Genomic DNA, 25,979 nt, shown 5'->3' on the forward strand with positions numbered 1-25,979 from the left:
CACATGTGGGATCTTCTCAGACCAGAGACTGAACCAAACTTGCGCCCCCTGCATTGGCAGGGGGATTCTTAGCCAATGGGGCACCACTACATTCTTTTTTTAATACTAAGTCTTTGAAATTGTGTATGTATTTTGTACTTAGAATATATCTCATTTCAGGCTAGTCACATTTCAGGTGTTCAATAGTCACATGTGGCCAGTGTTTCTGTATTGAACTTCATAGCTCTAGACTTGTTCCTCCTATCAGATCAAGCTGACTTCAATTATGCTCTCTGTTTCTTTAAGAATAGATATGAAAAGGAGGTGGGAGGAGGGGTTCAGGATGGGGAACACGTAGATACCCATGGCGGATTCATGTTGATGTATGGCAAAACCAATACAATATTGTAAAGTAATTAGCCTCCAATTAAAATAAATAAATTTATATTAAAAAAAAGAATAGATATTAAAATTAAATCCCTAATAAACTTATTCAAGCATCTTCAGAGAGTCTACCATGTTTCCAGCATTATTGTAAGAAATGGTCACACAAAGATGAATTATAAATACATCTTGCCCAAGAAGACCATAGTCTAGTGTGAGAAAAGCACATGTAAACAAGTAGCACACAAAAGATTCATGTACAAATTGCTGTAGGCATCACCAGTCTCTCTAGAGGGGTTAAGAAGAGCTCCTAAAGCCTCTAAAGCTCTAAAGCCTCACCTCCTTTAGACCAGCCTTGCTAAACAAGTAGAAGCTGGCCAATCTGACGAGGAATAATGGGGTTTTCCAGGAAAGGGAAATAACAGACGTTAAAGGCAGAAATGTATGAGAGACCATGTCACTCGATGAGCTTCAAGCTGTTTGCTCTGGTGGGAGGTACTCGTGCATGAGATGGGGCTGGTAGGAAGTGAAGATGGAGAGCTGATCAGAGGTTCAGTCTTAGAAAACCTTAAGGGCAGGGAGCATATAAGATTTATGACTGGGTCCTGAATGCTGCAATAAACATCCCAAAAATGTGCAGCTCGGACCCAGCACAGAGATATGGCAGAAACCAATGCAATATTGTAAAGCAATTATCCTCCAATTAAAAATAAAGTAAAAAAAAAAAAAATTTAAAGACCCAACACCGCCAGATAAATAAATATTAAAAAAAAAAAAAAAAGATTTGAGTAGGAGGAGAGGCTGACTTCATCAGAATAACTTTTACTTTTTTTTCCACCTGGGGCCAAGACAGTGAAAGTACAGAGTCCTAACCACTGGACGTCCTGGAAATCTCCCAGAGTAACATCTTTAAAGCTCTGCCTGGCAGCTGATGTGGAACAGGGTTTAGAAAGAGGAGACGTAGGAGGCAGGAAGTCCACTTCAGAGGCTTATTCTAGCAAGAGATGCTGAAGATCTGAACCAAAGTGTTGGCAACGAGAAGGAAGAACGAAGAGTAGCACCTGCTCGCTGTAGCTAGAGAAAGCCAGAGAGCAGCAACAAAGACCCAGTGCAGGCAAAAGTAAATAAATAAAATTTTAAAGATAAAGCAAATATTTAAAAATTAAGCAAATATCATACAAATAAATACAATATTGTTTTCATGCAGATGTCTTTTTTAACAACTTATTTCTTCATTTTTAAATTGTTGGCTGCACCCTGTGGCATGTGGGATCTTGGTTTCCAAACCAAGTATGAGGCCCACACTCTCTGCTTAGGAAGGTGGAATCTTAACCACTGGACCACCACGAAGTAGCCCTTCTCTTGAAAAATGATTGGATATGACTTAAAAGACATTCAAACAGTAAAGTTGTTTAGTTTTTGATATTCAGTTTGTTTGTTTTTTTTTTAGGACCATCCATCTTGCAAGCCATGAAGGCTGATATTGTAGCCGTGAAATTGGACTCCAAGCTTTCTGCAAGCAAAAATAGACACACTAAGGTCTGTCCTCTGCCCATTCCCTGATGAGAAAGACAGTTTTGTGTGTGTTGATTCAAAATAATTGACTAATCAGGAATGACACTGAAGAGCCCCTGACCATGCTTGCTTCTGCCATGGAGGAAAGTGAGAGCAGCACATTAGAGGACTTGGTCACGTAAGGAGAAACGAGGGAGAAAGCTGCTGGCCAGGGACCGAGGGAGCAAAGAGTCAGCCCTGTGTCCATGCTTTAGCTCCCAGTCCCAGCGCCTCTTCCCCTTGTTCAGTTTTCCACTTTTTTCTTCCTTTCTTCCTTTTCTTTTTTTTTCTTATTGATGTATATTTGATTTAAATACAACATCGTGTTACTTTCAGGTGTACAGCATAGGGATTCAATACTTTCTGCAGATTATATGCTGTTATAGGTTATTACAAGGTGCTGGGTATAATTCCCTGTGCTATACAGTGTACCCTTGTTGCTTATCTATTTTATATGGTAGTTTTATCTATTAATGCCATACCTCTAATTTGTCCCTCCCATTCTTCCTATTCCCTTTTCTTCCATTTTTTATCCTTCTTTTTTTCATTTTTTATCCTTCTGATGAAAGTTATGACTGTGATCTTTGGAAAGCCTGAACACTCTAGATGAATGTGCAAGGGGCAATCAAACAGATTGCTCTGTGGGTTATATAGAGACAGAATAAAATGACCTGAGAGTCCACTCAAACAAACATTAAAATGATCCTCAACACTGAGTTGGGATGGGCTTCCCAGGTTGTTCACTGGTAAAGAATCCACCTGCCAATGCAGGAGACATGGGTTCAATCCCTGGATCAGGAAGATCCCCTGGAAGAGGAAATGGCAACCCACTCCAGTATTCTTGCCTCAGAGATTCCATGAACATCCATGGGGTCGCAAAGAGTTGGACATGGCTTAGTGACTAAACAACAACAGCAACAACAAGCCCTGAAGTCACCTTAAACCTTGTGTTTGTCTTCAGCCTTAAGTGCTCTCATGATTTCTTTAATATGCTACAGTGATTAACATTGATATATTTTTAAAATTTTTTATTTATTATTTATTTGACTCCATGGGTCTTAGCGCAGCATGGAAACTCTTAGTTGCATGTGGGATCTAGTTCCCCGACCAGGGGTTAAACCTCCTGACCTCTGCATGGGGAGTGCAGAGTCTAAGCTACTGTACCACCAGAGAAGTCCCTACGTGGATATTTTGGGGCCCTAACAGGCGTAAAGCAGGTGCTGAATAAATACTAACTGAAGGGAGAGGTAAAGTTAGTATGTACAATGTTTGTCCAAAAGTCTCCTGCTAGATGAGATCTGCACCATTGCCCTGAGTTTCCTAGCAACCAAAGCAAAGAAGGAAACCTTATAACATTCACAGTGTCCATAAGGTAAAAACAGATCACTTGTTCCAAAGAACTCTCGCATGGCTCCTCTTAAAGGAAACAGCGTGTTAAATAGTATGCCCTCAGCAGCATTCCTACAATAAATATAGAATCTAATTCCACGCAGTTGTCTCTCAGTACATCTTCAGTGCAGGTGGCTGGCATACTGCCAAGAGCCACTCACTGCGAAGGAGCCAAAAATCATTCCTTGCAGATAAGCAACTCTCAGAAGGCTTGGCTTGGTTCAGTGATACATTTTACAGTATGTGGGAGCAGGAGTGGAAATACCTTCCTGGCAAGCACACTGTCCCTTCCAGTTTAAGCCCCGAGCAGGTATCACCAGTGATCACTGAAACTCTCTCCTGTGGAGACTGGACATCACCAATAGGCTTCTTCTCTCCTGCCAGCTGAAATCAATCTGCCAGCTCTGATCAAATGGTATTCATGATTATCCTTCAGGCAATGTTCTGTGAGTATTAATTCCATGTAACAACATTTTCATACAAATGAGTTAATGGAGAGTTTGAAATTATAGTGACTGGCGAGAGAGGAAGCATTCTAAGTGGATTAGTAAGGACAGAGCATTATGGTTTGACAGGCAAACACATGGAGGGTAGTTTGACATTTTTCATGAGAAGGATGAGCATGGGACAGTCAAACCCAAGATTGCTGCCTTGTTCAGACTGCCTCCCAGGTATAACAGAAGACCTCACATGTCAGGGTGTAGGTCAGAAAGAGCTAATTGGAAAGAAGATTGAGGGACTTCCTTGACATTTACTTTTCCTCTCAAGATACCTTGCCATCCTCTGACTAAAGAATTAACATAAAAATAGTTAACATAGGGACTTTTCTGGTGGTTCAGTGACTACAACTCTGTTCTTCCATTGCAGAAGGCATGGGTTCAGTCCCTGGTCAGGGACCTAAGTTACCTCATGCCAAATTGCACGGTGAAAAAAAAAACCTTTTTTTTTCTATTTTCAAGACAACTGTAGGCAAAATGTGGAAAACAGAGTTACAAAACAAAATGTAAATATTATAAACACATACCCTGTAAGGATCATAACTGCAAACATTAAGGGGTATTGACAGAGAAGAAAGTGTTTCAAATTCTTTTTTTCAAAGAAAATTGAAATCAAAATCCCCTCCTCAGTCCCATTCCTCTCCCTTTGTCTCTAGAAGCAATCACTACCTTGAAACTGGGGGCATACCCGGTCCATATTTATATACATTTATATACATATAAACAAAATATGGGACTTCCCTAGTCACTCAGCAGTAAAGAATTTGCCTGCCAATGCAGGAGACAAGCCCCTGGTCTGGGAATGGCAACCACTCTAATATTCTTGCCTGGAAATCCCCATGGATGGAGGAGCCTGGAAGACTATAGTCCACAGGGTTGCAAAAAGATTTGGACACGACTTAGCAACTGGACAACAACAACAAGAAACAATATGTAGTTATTTTGTAAAATTTACATAAATTATAATATCCTCATATATTTTTTTACTTAACATGGACTTTTTGAAATCCACTGATTTCTATACACTTATTCATTCATTTTCACTGCTAGAGCATTCTACCATATGACCATACTACGATTTATTTTTCATTCCTCTACTAATAGATCTCAGAGTTGGTTAACTTTTTACTTCTATAAATAGCATTGTAGTGAACATCCTATAATTCTCTCCTGTGCACACGACAAGAGTTCTCCAGGTGACAGTGTCTAAACACAGAATAGCAGGCAAGTTGTGCACGTGGTTTGGTGCTTTACATTTGTTTAGTCCAGGCCAGCTTCCTGCAAGTTTCTTCACTCACCTGATGAGCTTTAAAAGCAAAGAGTCCTTCCCAAGAGTCAGTTAGCTTGGCTTAATCAAGAAGTTCTCAAAGGTGTCTCCAGTCTACCCTCTGAGAACCACGGTCCTAATCCATGGCTGGAGACAGATATAATCTTCAAGCCTATATCACACATCAGGAAAAGATGCAGTTGATCCTATGAAGAATCAGATGGGGAAGGTTACGCTGGTAGCAGAAATTCACATTTCAGACAATGATTTCAAGCTACAGTTTTCAGATTCAGATTCAGCCTGATTCAGATTTCAGGCTACAGTTTTACAAGGGAGAGTTCCTCCCCTACTCTGAGCTCAGAACATGACATATGATCTTTGTTTTTAGCTCCTTGTGCAGTGGGAAATTTTTTTTTTTTTTTTTTTTTTGCTAGTTTGCCCTTTCATCACTGGTGTGTGTCTCCTTGCAAGGCCCCAACCGTCTGCAGAATGTCAGTTTCAATGTTCTGCATCCAGCGAACTCAAAGCCAGGTCTCCTAGCCTAATGTAGACATAAAAACCAAGTTTCCAACTTACTGAAACAACAGCCTCCCTGGAGCTGTGGGCACTGCATTGCTCACAAACTCCAGGCACCAGTCTTTAGTTTTAGCCTCTGGGAATTTCACTTAACTTTATTGCAGTCTAAGCTATGTATTTAAGTGATCCTGTTATCTTGTACTCAGCATTTAGTTGTTTGAAGCGGTAGAGTTTTCAGATTATCTAGTCCAGGTTTTCAGGACTTTAACGCGAAAAAATGAAGCTCTACGTGAGAGGTGAAAATAAAAGGGCATTTTCAGAAATGCACGGTCTCAAAAAATCTACCTCCCTTGAGCCTTTTCTCAGGAAACTACTGGAGGACATGCTCCACCAAAACAAGGCAGTATACAATGTCGAAGGTGATGTGGGATTTGGGAAACAGGACCTCCAGTCTGTGAACACGACTGAGAGGTCCCCCAGGAGAATAAGGGGACAGCTTTTCAGGAGCCAGTCTGGAGAACAAGAAATCCAGCTTAGGGCAAGAGAGAGGCAACCCCAGGAGAACTGTCTCTAGAAAAAGATGTAATTGCTAGGTTACCTAGTATGTTTGAAGGTATCAAGATATGAAAAATTCCAGAGACCCTGAGGCTAAATAGTGAGAGGAAATAGAAAACTAAGCAAATGGCCTCATCTTCTATAGTAGAAAGTTAATAGATAACATCCTGAAAAAAATCAAGAAATCCAATATAAACATGTTATTTAGAAATACGGCACCAAAGCAGGCATTAGGAGACACTTCTTTGCGGGGCAGAATTCAGGGATGGGGAAAAGTAGAACAAAGGATTCTAGTTTTTATTTCAGCCACAGAAATCTACTTTTATTAAATAGATGTATGCTGCTGCTGCTAAGTCACTTCAGTCATGTCCGACTCTGTGCGACCCCATAGACGGCAGCCCACCAGGCTTCCCCATCCCTGGGATTCTCCAGGCAAGAACACTGGAGTGGGTTGTCATTTCCTTCTCCAATGCATGAAATTGAAAAGTGAAAGTGAAGTTGCTAAGTCGTGTCTGACTCTTCGCAACCCCACGGACTGTAGCCTACCAGGCTCCTCCGTCCATGGGATTTACCAAGCAAGAGTACTGGAGTGGGGTGCCATTGCCTTCTCCAATAGATGTATAACTTGAACAAAAATAAATAAGTTAATAAAATAAGGATGATGGCATAATACACAACATTCGTATCATTTTTGAGTTTTGCAGCAAGATCCAAGACAGGTGTCTTTGCATTTAAGCAATTAGTCAGTTTTTCAAAGGCAGTTCTTAATCCTTTGATGTACAAACCACTGTCTTTGAAGCACTTATCACATTATAATCCCTATTGCTTATCTTCTTCATTTGTGAACTGGTTTCATAATCAAATTTTCATTTCTGAATAAGCCATTCTCCAACATCAGGTTAACTAACCTCAAGTTGAAATTCTGCAATTGCACAATCCTGAAGAGACCGACTGACTAATCCAAAAATGTCATTTGCTCAATTGCAGAGGTGAACTGTGGCTGATCCAGTGGGGACGGATTTCGTAACTGACTGGTTTGTTACTGAACATGTTGGAGGGTTGTTGACTTCTGCTACTTTACATAAACTCCAATTATGGGATTTTTTTTTGAACTTTTTTTCATTTTTTTTCTTTTTTAAATATGAAAGTATGATAACATTAATAGGAAACTTGGATAATACAGAACAAAGATACATATAGGTCTGCCGTGCTAAGTTGCTTCAGTTGTGTCTGACTCTTTGCGACCCCATGGACTATAGCCTGCCAGGCTCCTTTGTCCATGGGATTCTCCAGACAAGAATACTGGAGTGGGTTGACATGCCCTCCTCCAGGGGATCTTCCTGACCCAGAGAGAGAGCCTGCTTCTCTTAACATTTGCTGCATTGGCAGGTGGGTTCTTTACCACAAGCGACACCTGGGAAGCTCACACTTGGTTCTACTATATGTTACAATTTTTTTAAGTAGAAAAATTAAGGTTTTTAGCTGGAGTTTCAATATCAAACTCTCCAAAATTAATAGAATGAATAGAAAGATAGAAGGATATATAGTAGACCTGAAAAGCCTGGTGAACCAATAAAACAAGGTGCAAAAATTTCATTGTCTAAAGATATTGAAATCATGCATAGTCTGTTCTCTTATCATGGTGGAATGGTGTTAGAAATCAATATCACAAGATATTTGAAAATAACCCATGTATTTTGACGTGCAGTGTGACATTTACCAAGAGAGACCTTTTGGCCCTGTCGTGAGGCATGCAGGATCTTAGTTCCGCAACCAAACTGGCGTGGTGGCAGCATGGAATCTTAACCCCTGGACCACCAGAGAAGTCCCAAACTGTGGGGTCTTGACTAATAAATATTCAGACAGTAAGAATTTGTTTATGGTAAAACTAACTGTCTGTCCCAACTGCTACATTCACTCCTCACTCAGTGGTTCCGCACCTGCTAGATGTCTGGTGCAGAAGGGAAATGGCATAAAGGCAGGAAGCAGAAAGGAGAAGTGGGAAGGAGATGCAGAATGAGGACTCAGTACACAATATACTTTATAACCAGCCTCTGGGTGCTGGAGCGCTCACTGAATCACTGTCTAAACAATCACGTTTAAAACATTCATTCACTACACGTTTATTTATTGAGTGTGCCACAATATGCCACATGCTCAACTAGGCACTGTGGTTATAAAAAAGGAAAGTGTGAAAAAGTGACTGACCCCTTCACAATCTGCAGCGGACTCAGATCTGTAAAAACAAAGATGACAGGTGTACTTGAGAAGGACAATAATCATACAGATTAAAGGTACATGGGGAGGGAATGGTTTTTTAAAATATTTATTTATTTGGCTGCATTGAGTCTTAGCTGAAGTATGCAGGATCTTTAGTTGTGGCTTTTGAATTCTTAGTTGCAGCATGTGGGAGCTAGTTCCCCGACCAGAGATAGAACCTGTGCCCCCTTACATTCAAAGAGTGAAATCTTAGCCACTGCACCATCAGGGAGGTCCCAGGGGAGAGAATGATTAATTCAGCCAGCTCTTCTCAGAGGAAGTAACCCCTGAAGGACTAACCCAGAGAGGGCATTTCAGAAAGAAGTTATCTACAACGTATGGAATGAAGTGTTAGTTGCTCAGTCGTGTCCAACTCTGTGACCCCATGGACTGTACCCTGCCAGGCTCCTCTGTTCATAGGATTTTCTAGGCAAGAATACTGGAGTGAGTAACCATTCCTTTCTCCAGGGGATCTTCCCAACCCAGGGATCAAATCCGGGTCTCCTGGATTGCAGGCAGATTCTTTAACCATCTGAGCCACCAGAATGAAATGGAAGCAGAAATACCATAGCACAGTCTGGGAACTGCCAGCCAACACTGGGGTAGAGGAACTAGTGAAATTTTTAAAATGGAGAGGGGCACTTTTAGGTTGACCATTATAGATTATTCTAATAGGTGGGTTGACTTTGAGGTGAAAGGGAATGAGACAGGAGGCAAAAGGTTGAGAGGAGCAGTAATCCAAGCAAGAAGAATGAAGGCATCTTACACCAGGGCAGCTTCAGTGAGGGTAGAAAGGAGACGCTACTTAGGAATAGAATATACAGATCTTGGTGATTAATTGGATGTGAGAGGCATGAAGAACTTAGTAGTGGCAGCTTTCTGGGGAGAAGGAAAGGGAACCAAGGGGACAAAGATACACTGAAATTTATGGAAACCTATTGTGATCTTTCATTTTAATATTTCTTTATTTGGCTGCACCAGGTCTTCACTGCAACATGTGAACTTTTAGTTGGGATCTAGTTCTCTGACCAAGAAACAAACCCTGGTCCCCTGCATTGGAAGCTCGGAGTCTTAGCCTCTGAACCACCAGGGAAGTCCCCAAACTGTGGTTTTTCTCAGAACTCTGGAGACAGAGCTTCCTTCCTTGTGCTTGTGGCTGCCCAAATAAAATCAACTTTTATAAACTAGTGAAGACTGAACATGATTGTTGCATACTCTTTGTGATCTGTTGAAACCAGAGGCTGAAATCAGAGAGCAAGACATTCTTTCCATCTGAGTGCCAGGATCTCAGCTAGGTTTTTTTAAGGTAGCAGCAATTTACCTCATAAGGAGCTGAAGGAGCTTCCAGGAAAGATGTCAACTCAGCTTGATGTGTTTGTGGAGCTCCGGAAAATTGCTTGTAGGTGTTTGGATATCTGTTAATAAAGCAAGTATCATGGGACTTCCCTGGTGGTCCAGTGGTTAAGAATCTGCCTTCCAACACTGGGGACACAAGTTCAATCCCTGGCTGGGGAATTAAGATCCTACATATTTCAGGTCAACTAAGCCCACATGCCACAACTAAGGAGCCCATGCACCAAGGAAAACCCAGAGCAGCCAAAATAAAATAAATACATAAATAAAAATAAAAAAGTAAAAACAAGTATTATGCTCATAAGAATGATCAGAGATGAAGATACAGATTTGGGAATCACCAGCTTTAGCTGAAATCATGGGAATAGAAGAGATCACACAGAAAAACGTGATAGAAGGGGAAGAAACAAGGGCACCAAGGATGGAATCCTGAGTAAACCAACGGGTAAGGCTGGGAACAGACGAGGAGCTTGTCGTGTAGGAAACGGAAAACAAAAAGTAAGAGACGTGGGGCTTCCCAGGTGGTCCAGTGGTTAAGGCTCTGTGCTGTCCAGTGCAGGGGCTTGTGCTCAATCGCTGATTGAGGAACCAAGATTCCACATGCCACTTGGCCAAAAAAAAAAAAAAAGTTAAAGCCTTGAAAAATTATAAAAACTTATCATAAACCCAGGCAAGGAGAGTAAATGTAATCATAGAGTCAAAGAGTAAGTAGTCAACCATCACACCCAATGAAAATGAAACAACAGCTTTGCTGGTTAGGAGACCCCCAGCAGCCTTCGAGGTGCTCATCGAGCCAGAGGCATCCTGTCATTGCTTGAGGACTGGCAGGAGATGAGGATGCAGAGTGAATACTGTGATAGGAAGGAAGATGAAAAGGGGGACACTTAGAGGCTAACACAAGGTTGAGGAACGTTTTCCTCTTAGGGGAAATAGTTACATATTGGGTTGGTCAAAAAGTTTGTTCAGGTTTTTCCATAACATCTTCTTGAATATTTGTGAATACCAGGAAAAGATGCCAGTGGAAAAAAGGAGAGTTTGAAGTCACCAGGAAGAAAAGCAAGAGACAGAGCAGCAAGATGGTAAGGAAATGAAATGAAGATAGAAGGTGGAAAACTTAGTCTTGGAAAGAAAGGAAATAAGTATCTGAGGCAGATGGGAAGACGTACTTATCACCAGGTTGATCCAGTTGCTGTTGAAATGAAGTGGGAAATCAATAGAGACAGGCAAAGTTAAATGCAATGTGTTCACATAATCAGCCTGGTCTATATTTACTTTGCTGTAACCAGAGGGGCAACATGTCCTAATGATGTGGACTCTGAAACCCAGCCTGCGGCTTTGAATTTCACTGCTGGCCATGACACGCCTTTTCGTGGAAGGTCATATTTATATCACTGCGGCAGAATCACAGCAGCTCTGCTTGGTCTCTGTGGCTCATTTCAAAGATTCAAAATATGTGGGACAGATAATTCCAGCTCTTCAATGCCCTTGGAGCCCTAATATTATTTTTATGAGCATGACAACAGCCTTGATAATGTGGTGTAAACTAGACTAATTTTAGTTATTTATTTTATACATGATTGCATCAGTACAATGAGATTTAAAATAGATTGAAAAAGGGAAAAGTCACAGCTGTGACAAAAATGTGAAAACTATTCAGCTTCCACAGTAGTTACTGAAATGTAAATTTGAAAAATGAGGCACCAGGTATTCATGATCAAAAGCAAAGTCAAATTATTAAATCTATGTGGGGTAGACTTTAGAAAAATAGAGACTGCCAGTGAGCACTGAAATTGGTTCAGTCCTTTGAATAGCTGCCAACATTTATTGATCATGTACTCCACATCAGACACTGTTTTAATGTTACCTTTTTTTAATATTTTAATTAAAAAACTAAAGATATTTAATTAAAAAATAATACAATATTTTACTAAAAATTTGTTCATATTTTTAATTTTAAAACATTTTCATATTTTTAGCTTAAAAACATTTTCAAGTTTTAATTTAAATATCGCTAATATTTTGATTTAAAATATTTAATATTTTACAAATACATTAACATTTTAACCTTTATTTTCTAATAATTTCAAAAATATTTATCTATTTATTTGGCTGCACCCGGTCTTAGTTGGATGCACAGGTTCTTAGCTGCAATATGTAGGATCTAGTTCCCTGACCAGGGTTTGAACCAGGGCACCCTACATAGGAAGCACAGAGTCTTAGGCACTGGACCACTGGGGAAGTCCCTAAATATTTAATTTTATGTCATATGAATTTTACCTCAACTTTTAAAATTTATTCATAAAATAAAGCACTGAGGACCCCAAGAACTTTTGTTTATGTGGGTTTATTTATCAACATTTCTTGTGTTAAAAATTTATCTTTATTCACCTAAAAATAACCATGAAAAAATAGAGAGAGATAAATATTAAAAATTTAAAATGATGACAAAAAAACATATTTTTATTTAAAAATAACCGTATTTTCCACAACAGAAAATAGAAGAATAGTATTGTTTTATATTTTTTTAAAATCTTTTTAATATCTGGCTTATTAGAAGACAGCTGAATTTCCTGCTTCTGAATTAAACCTGTTACAATATCACACTGTCGGGTAACCTTGGGAAAAACATCACTGTACACGCCTAGGAGAATGAAAGAGGCAAATACTGTCTTCATTGTTATTATGAAAATAGTTTTGACCTCACAGACCCCCTGAAAGGGTCTCTAAGAACCCCAGAGGCCCCAGGCACATTTATAAAACTGTGGCTGAAAACAGAGAGGGGCAGCTTTGTGGACACAGGACCATGTAGGCACACAGAGCCCTGTGCTCTGACAAGCCTCACGTTTGCGGTTTAATGCTCTGTAGTCCCCATCTTAAAATTCTTAAGAATCTAATATTTGAACGATTGTTTTGTAAGGTGGCTTAGACAGTAAAGAATCTGCCTGTGATGCAGGAGACGAGGGTTCAATCCCTGGGTTGGGAAGATTCCCCTGGAGAAAGGAAAGGCAACCCAGTCCAGTATTCTTGCCTAGAGAATCCCATGGACAGAGGAGCCTGGCAGTCCATAGGGTTGCAAAGAGTCAGACATTACTGAGGGACTAACACTTTCACACTTTCACTTTGTCAGTGAAGTCCAGTGGGACAATGGAGCAGGCACCCAGGGCCTGGAGCCTTGGCTCATGCACTGGCCCTCACTTCTGCTGCTTCCCTGCCTCCCAGGGACCAGCTTAAGCCACCCACCCCACCCAGGGTAGCCTGAGCCTCCACCTGGCCTGCCTTCCTGCCCAGCACACACAGGCACCCTCATTCCTGGTGGGCGCCTTGGCTGGGGCAGGGGAAGGATCAGAGTTGAGCACCATTCGTTTGGTGGTGACTCAGGCAGCTGATTTCACTCCAGAGTAGAAATACCCTGACCTCAGGGCACACCTCTCACCTGTCCCCAAATCTAGATACTTACCACGTCCTGGCACAAAGGTTGTGATACCTTTGAGGTTTACCCATTCCCGTGAGTCGGAGCAACTGGCCTATGGGAGGAGGACAGCTCTGGTCTGGCCAGAGAAGGGAACCCAGCAGCTATTGAGCCCAGTGCTTGCCTGACACCAGGGGACTGACCCCTAGGGGCCTGTGAGTCTGCACTCAGCCTGCCAGCATCTCTGTACCCAGGGGAATTTGACATTGCTATTTAATAATAGCAAATAAGAAACACCAGGACAGGTGGAGGGGGAGGAGTAGAGAGGGAGAGAAAGTGAAAAAAGAAAAAAGTTTTTTATTTTAGTATCTTAGTGGAATTTGTATACTGCTGTTTGAACCAGAGCCCCCATGTTCATTTTAAGTAGCTGGTCAGGAAATAATTAAGACTGTATACAGACTTAGGGAATAATCAAGACATTTGAGTGAGATTTCCCTCGTGATCCATTGGTTAAGAAATCTGCCTTGCAACTCAGGGAACATCCGTTTGATCCCTGGTCCAGGAAGATCCCACTTACCGTGGAGCAACTAAGCCCACCCACCGCAAATAGTGAAGCCCACTCACTCTAGAGTCCGTGCTCTGCAACAACAGAAGCCACCACAATGAGAAGCCTGAGCACAGCTAGAGAGTAGCACTCACTCACTGCATGGCAACCAAGACCCAGTGCAGCCAAAGTTAAAATTTTGTATCTATATATATTCTAAAAAAAAAAAGATGCTTGAGTGTTCCTGCCCTTGTCCTAATGTAATAAACCAACAAGGGTAATTTATCCTAAATGAACGGATTCAAAAAGGGGGGGAAATCCTAAAAGCGGGGGGAAAAAAACTAAAAATAAAAGTACTTGGATTTATGTATTTACAGTCAAAATTAATCTATAACTCATAATAGAAAAATGAGAAACATGTCTTCCTTCATCCTCTAAAATCTATTCATCCCCTAATATCCTTTCTCTCATCTCTGTCCATTGAAAAGAACTAGAAATCATGACCAAGCCAGAAGAAATGAGCTTCGTTAGAGGCCACATTTTGGTTTCTAAATGTATTTCCTATTAAAGAGAATTGAGGCTCCTTAGAGAAATGGCTAATTCCAGGTCTAGGACAGCAGACATGCAGCTTGACATACTACAAAGCAGGGAACTCTTAAGGATTATTGCCATCAGGTCGTAAGGCTCAGAAACCCAGTACTCTTAGCAAAACTTGGCAATTAATATGCCTAGACGCGAAAAGTGAAAGCAAGCCTCTGTGGATGTTTGGAAAGGTGAAGCTAGAACAGTGTTGGTTATCTGTTCACCGTCTGTATTCAAAACTTTTCATTTACTTAGTTTTCTTGACCATGCCCCACGGCATGTGGGATCCTTTATCCCAACCAGGGATTGAACTCTCCCCCCTCTGCATTGGAAGCACAGAGTCTTAACTGCTGGACTTCCAGGGAAGTCTCAGTGTCAAGGACTGTCATCAAACCTTCTAGCTCAATTCCTGGTACATGACTCCAAAGAGATGGTTACTGTTTGGGTGGGTATATAGATGGTTGGATGATGAACAGAATGGAAAAGTTAGAGAAACTATAAAACTATAAAATTGTTTTACTCATAAAGGGATGATTGTGGACAGTAGCGATGCCAGGAGCTTTCTATTCAGAAAAATTCCTAAAATGAACAGTTTTCAGCAACAAAAGTTTACAAGTTGGTAAAATCAAGGAAAAATAAACCAAAGAAAGATAGCTTCGAAGTTAGTTACACCATACCCCTGATAGTTCAGTTGGTAAAGAATCCCCCTGCCAGTGCAGGAGATGTGGGTTCGATCCCTGAGTCGGGAAGATCCCTGGAGAAGGAAATGCTAACCCACTCCAGTATTCTTGCCTGGAAAATCCCATGGACGGAGGAGCCTGGTGGGCTACACCACAATCTGACCTTACTGGGCCCCACTGATTAAGTGACATGGAAATGTATTTTAATCCGTTTGATTACAGTTAATCCAAGTAAGGAATGAGACCAGTCCCTTTTAGTAAGATTGCTGCAGGGGCAAAACGACTCAGTCTGTCCGATTCTACTTTCTTCCTCCAGCTTATCTACAAGGTAAGCATTTGGGTACAGGAAAGGGACCCTGGTGACCTCAAGATACCCTGGTCTCATGCTGGTCCTCTGCTCTGTGGGAGCTGGTGACCACTGAGACTCAGCTTGTCTTGGCCTGGCTTCTAGTGTCCACAGCTGACCCTGCAGCTGCTCTAACCTGCAACCCAGTTTTGTCTTGGTCAGAGCTTGAGGACTGTGCTCCAGCTGGCATGTCCTCACTGTAGCTTGCAGTGATCCTTGGGCTCCACTGAATCGCTACCACATTGTCAATCTGCCCCTGAACAGGAGGTCCAGGCAGTGGGTTTGCCTCACTCCCCCCCAGCAGATCATGATTCTCAATTCTACTCTCCTAGGGGCTAAAGGGGGCTTCTCTGGTGGCTCAGACAGTAAAGAACCTGCCTACAGTGCAGGAAACCTGGGTTTGATCCATAGGTTGGGGAGATTGCCTGGAGAAGGGAACCGCTACCCACTCCAGTGTTCTTGCCTGGAGAATTCTATGGATAGGGGAGCCTGGCGGGCTACAGTCCATGGAGTCGAAAAAGAGTCGAACACAACTGAGCAATTAACTGTGTGTGAGGGCTGGGGAGGCAAAAAAAGGCTCAGGAATGAACACTGCGTCTCTTCCCTGGCCACCCTAATTTTAGTCCGATCCCCTTAAGAAGGAGGCCAAAAATTCACTCTTTCCTCTTCTGGGAAGATAAGCCTCCTGTCTTAGGGAAGGCTGCACAGGAACAGTTCTTAAGAAGGAAATAAAATACATCTGTTTATTGTGTGCAAAAATATTGTTACCAATACTTAAAGCAAGCAAAAAGTAATCTAAGGATGATGATGTAAAAACGCAGTAATAGCTTAAGGAAAACTTCTCTACTAAATCATCCAGAAGAAATGTAAGAATTTGGAGAAAAAATCTTCAACATTTTTCTGGCAATTCTTTTTTTTTTTTTTGGCAATTCTAATATAAGTCTAACACACACCCCAAAAGGTGCACAAATCCTAAGAGTATTCAGTTCAGTTCAGTCGCTCAGTCGTGTCCGACTCTTTGCAACCCCATAAACCGCAGCACGCCAGGCCTCCCTGTCCATCACCAACTCCCAGAGTCCACCCAAACCCATGTCCATTTAGTCAGTGATGCCATCCAACCATTTCATTCTCTGTTGTCCCCTTCTCCTCCTGCCCCCAATCCCTCCCAGCATCAGGATCTTTTCCAATGAGTCAGTTCTTCGCATCAGATGGCCAAAGTATTGGACTTTCAGCTTCAACATCAGTCCTTCCAATGAACACCCAGGACTGATCTCCTTTAGGATGGACTGGCTGGATCTCCTTGCAGTTCAAGGGACTCTCAAGAGTCTTCTCCAGCACCACAGTTCAAAAGCATCAACTCTTCGGCGCTCAGCCTTCTTTATAGTCCAACTCTCACATCCATACATGACCACTGGAAAAACCATAGCCTTGACTAGACGAACCTTTGTTGGCAAAGTAATGTCTCTACTTTTTAATATGCTATCTAGGTTGGTCATAACTTTCCTTCCAAGGAGGAAGCGTTCTTTAATTTCATGGCTGCAGTCACCATCTGCAGTGATTTTGGAGCCCAGAAAAATAGTCAGCCACTGTTTCCACTGTTTCCCCATCTATTTACCATGAAGTGATAGGACCGGATGTCATGATCTAAGTTTTCTGAATGTTGAGCTTTAGGCCAATTTTTTCACTCTCCTCTTTCACCTTCATCAAGAGGCTCTTTAGTTCTTCTTCACTTTCTGCCATGAGGGTAGTGTCATCTGCATATCTGAAGTTATTGATATTTCTCCCGGCAATCTTGGTTCCAGCTTGTGCTTCCTCCAGCCCAGCGTTTCTCATGATGTATTCTGCATATAAGTTAAATAAGCAGGGTGAAAATATACAGCCTTGACGTACTCCTTTTCCTATTTGGAACCAGTCTGTTCTTCCATGTCCAGTTCTAACTGTTGCTTCCTGACCTATATACAGGTTTCTCAAGAGGCAGGTCAGGTGGTCTGGTATGCCCATCTCTTTCAGAATTTTTCACAGTTTCTTGTGATCCACACAGTGAAAGGCTTTGGCATAGTCAATAAAGCAGAAATAGATGTTTTTCTGGAACTCTCTTGCTTTTTCGATGATCCAGTGGATGTTGGCAATTTGATCTCTGGTTCCTCTGCCTTTTCTAAAACCAGCTTGAACATCTGCAAGTTCAAGGTTCACGTATTACTGAAGCCTGGCTTGGAGAATTTTGAGCATTACTTTACTAGCATGTGAGACGAGTGCATTTGTGCGGTAGTTTGAGCCTTCTTTGGCATTGCCTTTCTTTGGGACTGGAATGAAAACTGACCTCTTCCAGTCCTGTGGCCACTGCTGAGTTTTCCAAATGTGCTGGCATATCGAGTGCAGCACTTTCACAGCACCATCTTTCAGGATTTGAAATAGCCCAACTGGAATTCCATCACCTCCACTAGCTTTGTTCATAGTGATGCTTCCTAAGGCCCACTTGACTTCACATTCCAGGATGTCTGGCTCTAGGTCAGTGATCACACCATCGTGATTATCTGGGTCGTGAAGATCTTTTTTGTACAGTTCTTCTGTGTATTCTTGCCACCTCTTCTTAATATCTTCTGCTTCTGTTAGGTCCATACCATTTCTGTCCTTTATTGAGCCCATCTTTGCATGAAATGTTCCCTTGGTATCTCTAATTTTCTTAAAGAGATCTCTAGTCTTTCGCATTCTGTTGTTTTCCTCTATTTCTTTGCATTGATTGCTGAGGAAGGCTTTCTTATCTCTTCAGTGAATTTTCAGAAGTCAGTCTACACTTCTACAGCACCCAGCTCTAGAAACAGAACATTAACGGCACCCAGAAGCATGCCTCCTGTCATTTCCACGTCTTGACATGGCACCACAGATCGGTTTCTTGTTTTTGAACTTTACATAAGCAGAAGCACATACTCTTGGGTCAGACTCCTTTTATTCAATATTAGGTTGGAGAATGTTTCATCTATGCTATTATATCAGTTCATTTTGTGTAGATTTCCACTGTGATAATATGAGACAATTTACATCTCTATCTGGTAAAGATCAACACTTGGGTACTTTCTGTTGTTGTTGTTATTGTTCAGTCGCTAAGTCGCACCCAACTCTTTGTGACCCCATAGACTGCAGCATAACAGGCTTCCCTGTCTTTCACCATCTCCTGGAGTTTGCTCAAACTCATGTCCATTGAGTCAATGATGCCATCCAACCATCTCATCCTCTACCTCCCTCTTCTCCTCCTGCCCTCAATTGTTCCAAGCATCAAGGTCTTTTCCAGTGAGTTGGCTCTTCACATCAGGTGGCCAAATCATTGGAGCTTCAGCATCAGCCCTTCTAATGAATATTCAGGGTTGATTTCTGGTAGGATTGACTGGTTTGGTCTCCGTGCAGTCCAAGGGGCTCTCAAGAATACTCTCCAACACCACAGTTCAAAAGCATCAGTTCTTTGGCACTCAGCCTTCTTTATGGTCCAACTCTCGCATCCATGCATGACTGCTGGAAAAAATATAGCTTTGACTATACAGACCTTCATCAGCAAAGTGGTATCTCTGCTTTTAAAAATCTTAGTAATCAAATGCTTATAGTGCCTAATTTGCTCAAAGACATATATTTATTTTAAAACACTTAAATATAGCTCTTACCACATGTCAGGCAATATTCTATCATGTCAGGCTTTATTACATTATCTTCATGGCAACGCTGTAGGTGTCATGATCCCCAGTTTATAGATAAGGAGACTGAGGTATATAGACAGTAAGCAACTTACCACAGGTTGAACAATCAGTGAGGGGCAGAACCAGAGCTCAAACCCAGACAGTGTGGCTCTAGACTGTGTGCTCTGCACTTTGAGCTAGTGTAGTGTCAGTCACTCAGTTGTGTCTGACTCTTTGTGACCCCATGGACTGTAGCCCCCCAGGCTCCTTCATCCATGGGGTTCTCCAGGCAAGAATATTGGAGTGGGTTGCCATTCCCTTCTCCAGGGGATCTTCCTGACCCAGGGATCAAACCTGGGTCTCACACACTGCAGGCAGATTCTTTACCATATGACACTTTGTGCTGCTGCTGCTGCTAAGTCGCTTCAGTCATGTTCAATTCTGTGTGACCCCATAGACAGCAGCCCACGAGGCTCCCCTGTCCCTGGGATTCTCCAGGCAAGAACACTGGAGTGGGTTGCCATTTCCTTCTCCAATGCATGAAAGTGAAAAATGAAAGTGAAGACGCTCAGTCGTGTCCCACTCTTAGTGATCCCATGGACTGCAGCCTACCAGGATCCTCCATCCATGGGATTTTCCAGGCAAGAGTACTGGAGTGGGGTGCCATTTCCTTCTCCAATGCATGAAAGTGAAAAATGAAAGTGAAGACGCTCAGTCGTGTCCCACTCTTAGCGACCCCATGGACTGCAGCCTACCAGGCTCCTCCGTCCATGGGATTTTCCAGGCAAGAGTACTGGAGTGGGGTGCCATTGCCTTCTCTGATACTTTGTGCTATTCAACTTCAAATTATTGGGTGCAACCAGGGTGAATTAGAAATGGAATTTTTGAACAAGAAAATTGTTAAAAATAAGTGATGAGATGGTGTTGTGTACTGACCAGGATTCTTGGCTTTCCCCAATCAACAGAAGTTGATCAGAGGCCAGACATGAGATTCGGGCAAGGCTTTATTGGGGTCCCTGCTGCAGTATCAGGGAGCAAGAACAAGCAACAGGTTCCCTTACTTGCTCCCCAGGGAAGGGGGGCAAGCTTGCTCCTTATTTGGGGTGGGTTTACGGGTGTGCAGAGACATTACTTTGCCAACAAAGTTATCTCTAGTCAAAGCTATGGTTTTTCCAGGAGTCATGTATGGATGTGAGCGTTGGACTATAAAGAAAGCTGAGTGCCGAAGAATTGATGCTTTTCAACTGTGGTGTTGGAGAAGACTCTTGGGAGTCCCTTGGATTGCAAGGAGATCCAACCAGTCCATCCTAAAGGAAATCAGTCCTGAATATTCATTGAAAGGACTGATGCTGAAACTGAAACTCCAATACTTTGGCCACCTGATGTAAAGAACTGACTCACTGAAAAAGACCCTGATGCTGGGAAAGATTGAAGGCGGGAGGAGAAGGGACTGACAGAGAATGAGATGGTTGAATGGCATCACCGACTCAATGGACATGAGTTTCAGTAAGCTCTGGGAGTTGGTGATGGACAGGGAAGCCTGGCGTGCTGCAGTCCATGGGGTCACAAAGAGTCAGACAAGACTGAGCAGCCGAACTGAACTGAACGGATGTGTCCAGGGGTCAGGCTGGAGGGACGGCTTAGGTGGTTTGCCCACCCCTAGGTGGTGCTGTGTGCAGGGGACATGGACAATTGTCTCTCAAACCCCTGTTTTTGCTCCAAGCTCTTCAGAAGTGGCAGTTGGATTTTGGAGTCTCTTTTTATCTTTTGGGTCCAGAATTTGCCCCAACTACTGCATGTATGCACTTATTTTTAGTCCCATACGGTTTCTTCATATTTTGTTGCTCATGGAGAGGTGTGTCCAGGTGCAAACATTGCAGCAGAAGATCCCATGTCGCAGACCTATATCTCAGTGTCAGAAGAAGGAGAGGGAGGGAAGAAGGAGAAAAGTGATTACCAAAAACAATAACATGCTTATTGGTATCGTTGTGGCATCTGAGTAAACTATCCTCAGAGTGCCCTGACTTCTACTTGCTTGACAAGTCTAGTTTCTCTACACACTCCTCTTTAGGTAAATTTAATTAACTAAAAACCCATGTGTCAGTTGTCCTGGCCCATGATAATATGTGCTCTTATGGGATCAGAAAAAGGAGATGTATTTTAAAAATTATTTATTTTGCTGAGCTAGGTCTTAGTTGCAGCATGTGGGATCTAGTTCGCGGACCAGGAATAGAACCTGGGTTCCCTGTACTGAGAATGTGGGGTCTTAGCCACTGGACCAACAGGGAAACCCCAGGAGGTGAAATTTTGACAGAAGATGACAGATTCTGGGACTCCGTGAGAATTTTATGGTATCTGGTATTTGGAAGAAAAATAGTGAGAAGGCAATAAACCACACATAGGGCCCCAGGGCCTGCCAGTGGACAAGTGTTTGGGTTAAGAAACCAGGGCTATTTGAAATTACAAACCTCGACTTTCCCTTATTCATCTCCCAGAAAGCTAGATCAGGAGGAATGTTATTGCCTGAGGGAACTTAAGAAATAGAGCTCTAAAGATAAAGGACAGAGACAATAAATACCTCCTCTTCCCACGCACAAGTCCCAGCACCTCAGAAAAAAGATGCCACGAATCTCTTTGGGATGGGTAGACATGTCCCCTCATCCCTCAGGTGGGTCACAGACTAAAATTGTGTTTCAGCCATTACATTCTCATTAAAGTCAGTAAGAGTGGCTCCTGGGTGAAACCAGAAGAGAGATATTCCTCATGGAGATGAGGCATGTCCATCTCTCTCAGAGCTGGGGACTTAGAGAGCTTGAGCTGACTTGGTAAAATAAAAAGCCATCCTCTCCCTTGTTTTTTTTTAACTTTTTATTTTTTATTGGGGTATAGCCAATTAACAATGTTGTGGTAGTTTCAGGTGGACAGCAGAGCACCCAGCCATACATAAACATGTATCCATTCTCCCCCAAACTCCCTTCCCATCCAGCCTGCCACATAATACTGAGCAGAGTTACCTGTGCTAGACAGTAAGTCCTTGTTGGTTATCCATTTTAAATATAGAAGTGTGTACCTGTCCATCCCAAACTCCCTAACTCTCCCATTCCACCATCCTTCCCCCTGGCAACCATAAGTTCCTTCTCTAAGTCTGTGAGTCTGTATCTGTTTTATAAATAAGCTTATTTATATCATTTCTTTTTAGATTCTGCATATTAAGGATGTCATAGGATGTTTCTCTTTCTCTGTCTGACTTACTTCACTCAGTAAGACATGGCCCAAAAGGATACACGTACCCCAGTGTTTATTGCAGCAGTACTGACAATAGCCAGGACATGGAAGCAAGCTAAATGTCCACTGACAGAGGAATGGATAAAAAAGATGTGGTACATACATACAGTGGAATATTTCTCAGCCATTAAAAAGAATGAAGTAATGGTATTTGCAGCATAATGGATGAAACTAGATTGTCTCCCTGCTCTTGAAGAGCCTCAAGGGATGGGAGTCAAGTGAAGAGAAGAGACCTCTCAGAGAAGGACCAAGAAGAGGCAGCTGATTCACTGAGCATCCAGGTAATCCACCACCACTCAGCAGAGACCCTGGCAACGATTCACAGTGGAGCACAGTAGTAGGGCCCTTGATGAACGAGTCCAGCTTGGGCAGCTGGGACAAGAGCCCAAGAAAAGGGAGGGGACAGTCAAGGCAGGAGGAGGTGGGGAAATGTTCAGGGAAACATGCCCTACAAGAGCCTGAGCAGTCATGGAAGCTGACAGAACACTAGAGAAGGATGGAAGCTGAGCTGTTCTGTCTGGAGCAGGAAAGCAGTCACCTGCTTGCTTTTAAATTCCTGGGGCCATGCCTCTAGGAAAGCCTTCTCAGAAACTCTTGACCTTAAAGAGGAAGGAGATGATGGTTTTTAGGGCTAACGTCTGCTGCATATTTCCAAAAAGTGTTTATGCTCACTTGTAAACAGGTGAAGTGTGGAGAGAAAATTACTCTATAGGCTCAGAGGTCTTAGGAATAAGCCTCTGCTGTGTATTAATATTATCGTAGTGAAGTCCGGTGAAGACTTGGAGTGGTTTAAAAGATTTATAAGGGCAATCTTGGGCCATTCTGACTTTCACCCCTCACCTCTTCCCTGGAGCTCAAACTCAGGTCACAGGCATAATTGCAGCCTTATGAGTCAAGGATATTATTTCACATGCTTATCAGTTTCTGCTGGACACGTGAGTCTTTTTCTGCCTTTAGCTTCTTGACCTTAGTTTCTATTTATACCCACAATACTCATCCTTTCAAATAGAGGGTAATCCAATAGCAGCTACTTTATCACACGCTCCTGAAACATAAAAATCCTAAAGACAGAAGCAGTCAGCTCTTCACTGCAGCAGTATTGTAATCACCAAAGCTGGAAGCAGTGGAAATTTCCAGCAACAAAGAAATACATTAAGGTTTTGTACACTTGATGCAGTGTGAGAATGCAATCATGAGAATGACAATTACAAAACTGTGTAGTGACCTTGGAAAAATTTTAGTATATAATGTTAAATGTTAAAAGCAGGATACAAAAATTGCATATAGATTACAAAATATAAATACAACCTTGTTAAAATACACAGGAAAACATCATAATGGAAAGCATAAAAGTTATTAACGTGGTGAAATTATGGATAAATTCACGATGCTATTGCCCCAACTTAACTGTATTGTTATACTATCTTTCTGTAAAAGTTTAATTTTGCTGCAAATGAATTATAGGTTTATTGTTTTTTTAAAAAACCTAAGTACAAACTTGCATTAAGTTAAAAAAAAAAAAGAGATAAATCATAAGGACATAGTAAGTGCATTTTATATTTTTCAAATGTCTTTTCTTTCTTTAGCATTAATTTCCAAAATAGATGTTTTCCTCATTCTCCCGACTGCCTTTTCTAGAGTTTTACTAGATGTTTTTTCTGCCAATAGGTCTTTTTCTTATAAATCCTCACATTTGTTCTAATTATAAACTAGCACACATGGTGACATATATTACTTTCCTAGGCTGAATTCCAGAAAGCGATGACAAGCAGAGAAAGAAGAGCTCCATAAGTAAGCTGAATTTAGAGGATGGCAAATTGCCTTTGCTGCTGGGTTTTTTTTTTTTTTAATCCAAAAAGAAATTTTATTTCTAGCTGAAGCAGGTCCCAGCGGGTTTCCCCCCCTACTAAATTATTAGGTTCTTTGAGGAAAGTAGTATCGGAGAAGGCAATGGCACCCCACTCCAGTACTCTTGCCTGGAAAATCCCATGGACGGAGGAGCCTGTTAGGCTGCAGTCCATGGGATCGCTAAGAGTCGGACACGACTGAGCGACTTCACTTTCACGCATTGGAGAAGGAAATGGCAACCCACTCCAGTGTTCTTGCCTGGAGAATCCCAGGGACAGGGGAGCCTCGTGGGCTGCTGTCTTTGGGGTCGCACAGAGTCGGACGCAACTGAGGCGGCTTAGCAGCAGCAGCAGCAGCAGTAGCAGTATGTTCTAGTCATCTTTGTAATGTCATCTCCAGTGCCTTGCACTAGGAGTAGGAAATGAGTGTTGAATGGAATTAAATTGTATTTTGTGAAATGAGAGGTGATAGCTCACAGCATTTCAGGGGAAGACAAAGAAATAAACCACATCCTGTGACAGACATGCAGGTGTCCTTGCTTACTTACCAGTTAGCCAATTCAATTATTGTATTGTAGTCAGTTGTAGTCAAATCTCACAATACTTTTACCTTTTTATTTTTTAATATAATTTTTTAAAAGGTTGTTTTGATGTGGACCATTTTTAAAGTCTTTATTGAATTTGTTACAATATTTCTTCATCTTCTTTTTTTTTTACATTTTGGTATTATGGCTGTGATGCATGTGGGATCTTAGCTGCCCAACCAGGGATCTAACCTGCACTCCCTGCATTGGAAGGTAAGTCTTAACCATTGGACCACCAGGGACGTCCCCTACCTCTTAACCTCAAATGACAAGAGTACTATAAAGTGACTGCAATCACTCACAATCCCATCATCCTGCAATATAGCAAATTAACAACAGTGGTTATAAACTTCATCTTTTTTATACATATACTATAGACATTTAAAACAAAATGGTGTCCTCTTGAGTCCGTAGGAAAGAATGGTATGCTCTATATTTTGTTCTGTAGCCTCCTCTTTCACTCAGCTTTATGAGTTGAGAACACATTCTTATACCAATAAACATTCCTCAGTAGGTATTTATTGTTCTGGCATATGATTGGTTGTACCATAATTTACTTAACCAATCATCTGTCTAGGCTGTTTCCATTTTTTAAACTTATTATCATGCTTTGATATCTGTGGTGGTGGTGGTTTTATTCTATGCATGTTAAATCGCTTCAGTCATGTCCAACTCTTTGCAACCCTATGGCCTTAGCCAGCAGGCTCCTCTGTCCATGGGATTTTCCAAGCAAGAATACTAGAGTGGATTTCCTTCTCCGATTTTATTCTATACTTTGATCTTTTTTTCTCAGGATAAATTACCATAGGTTGAATTGCTGGGAGAAAAGATACATACATTTTTAACTGTGGGACACACATTTCTGAGTCACTCATCAGAAAGGTTATACTTCTATGCATTCCCTGTTCATGTCCTGTGTCCATGTAAAAAGGGTGTAAGTGGGTATTTATCTTACTGATTTACAAGGGCTCTTTACATATTAAGGATGTTGTTCTTTTGTCATAAAAGATACACAAAGATTTTTTCTAGTTTGTCTCTTTACTTTTTAAAACATATTTATTTTTATTTACTTATTCATTTGCCTGCACCAGGTCTTAGTTGCAACACATGGGACCTGCAGTCTTCATTGTGGCATGTGGGATCTTTAGTTGCAGCACGCAGGATCTAGTTCCCTGACCAGGAATCAAGCCCAGGCTCCCGGAAATGGGAGCACAGAGTTTTAGCCCCTGGACAACCAGAGAAGTCCCTGTCTCTTAACTTTTAATATTAATATACTTTATTTGT

At 41.8% G+C, this 25,979-nt stretch overlaps 1 long non-coding RNA gene across 1 annotated transcript in view; it reads left to right on the forward strand.

Moving 5' to 3' along the window:
• Window positions 1-25,778, forward strand: part of LOC132343345 (uncharacterized) — a 28,473-nt gene extending 2,695 nt beyond the window's left edge. Inside the window, exon 3 of the long non-coding RNA XR_009492121.1 lies at window positions 1,814-25,778. This is a non-coding gene — a long non-coding RNA (uncharacterized lncRNA). The remainder of the gene's footprint in view (window positions 1-1,813) is intronic.
• Window positions 25,779-25,979: the final 201 nt, after the last annotated feature.

This window comes from Bos taurus, chromosome 21 (assembly GCF_002263795.3).
Source record: "Bos taurus isolate L1 Dominette 01449 registration number 42190680 breed Hereford chromosome 21, ARS-UCD2.0, whole genome shotgun sequence".
Classification (NCBI taxonomy): Eukaryota; Metazoa; Chordata; class Mammalia; order Artiodactyla; family Bovidae; genus Bos; species Bos taurus.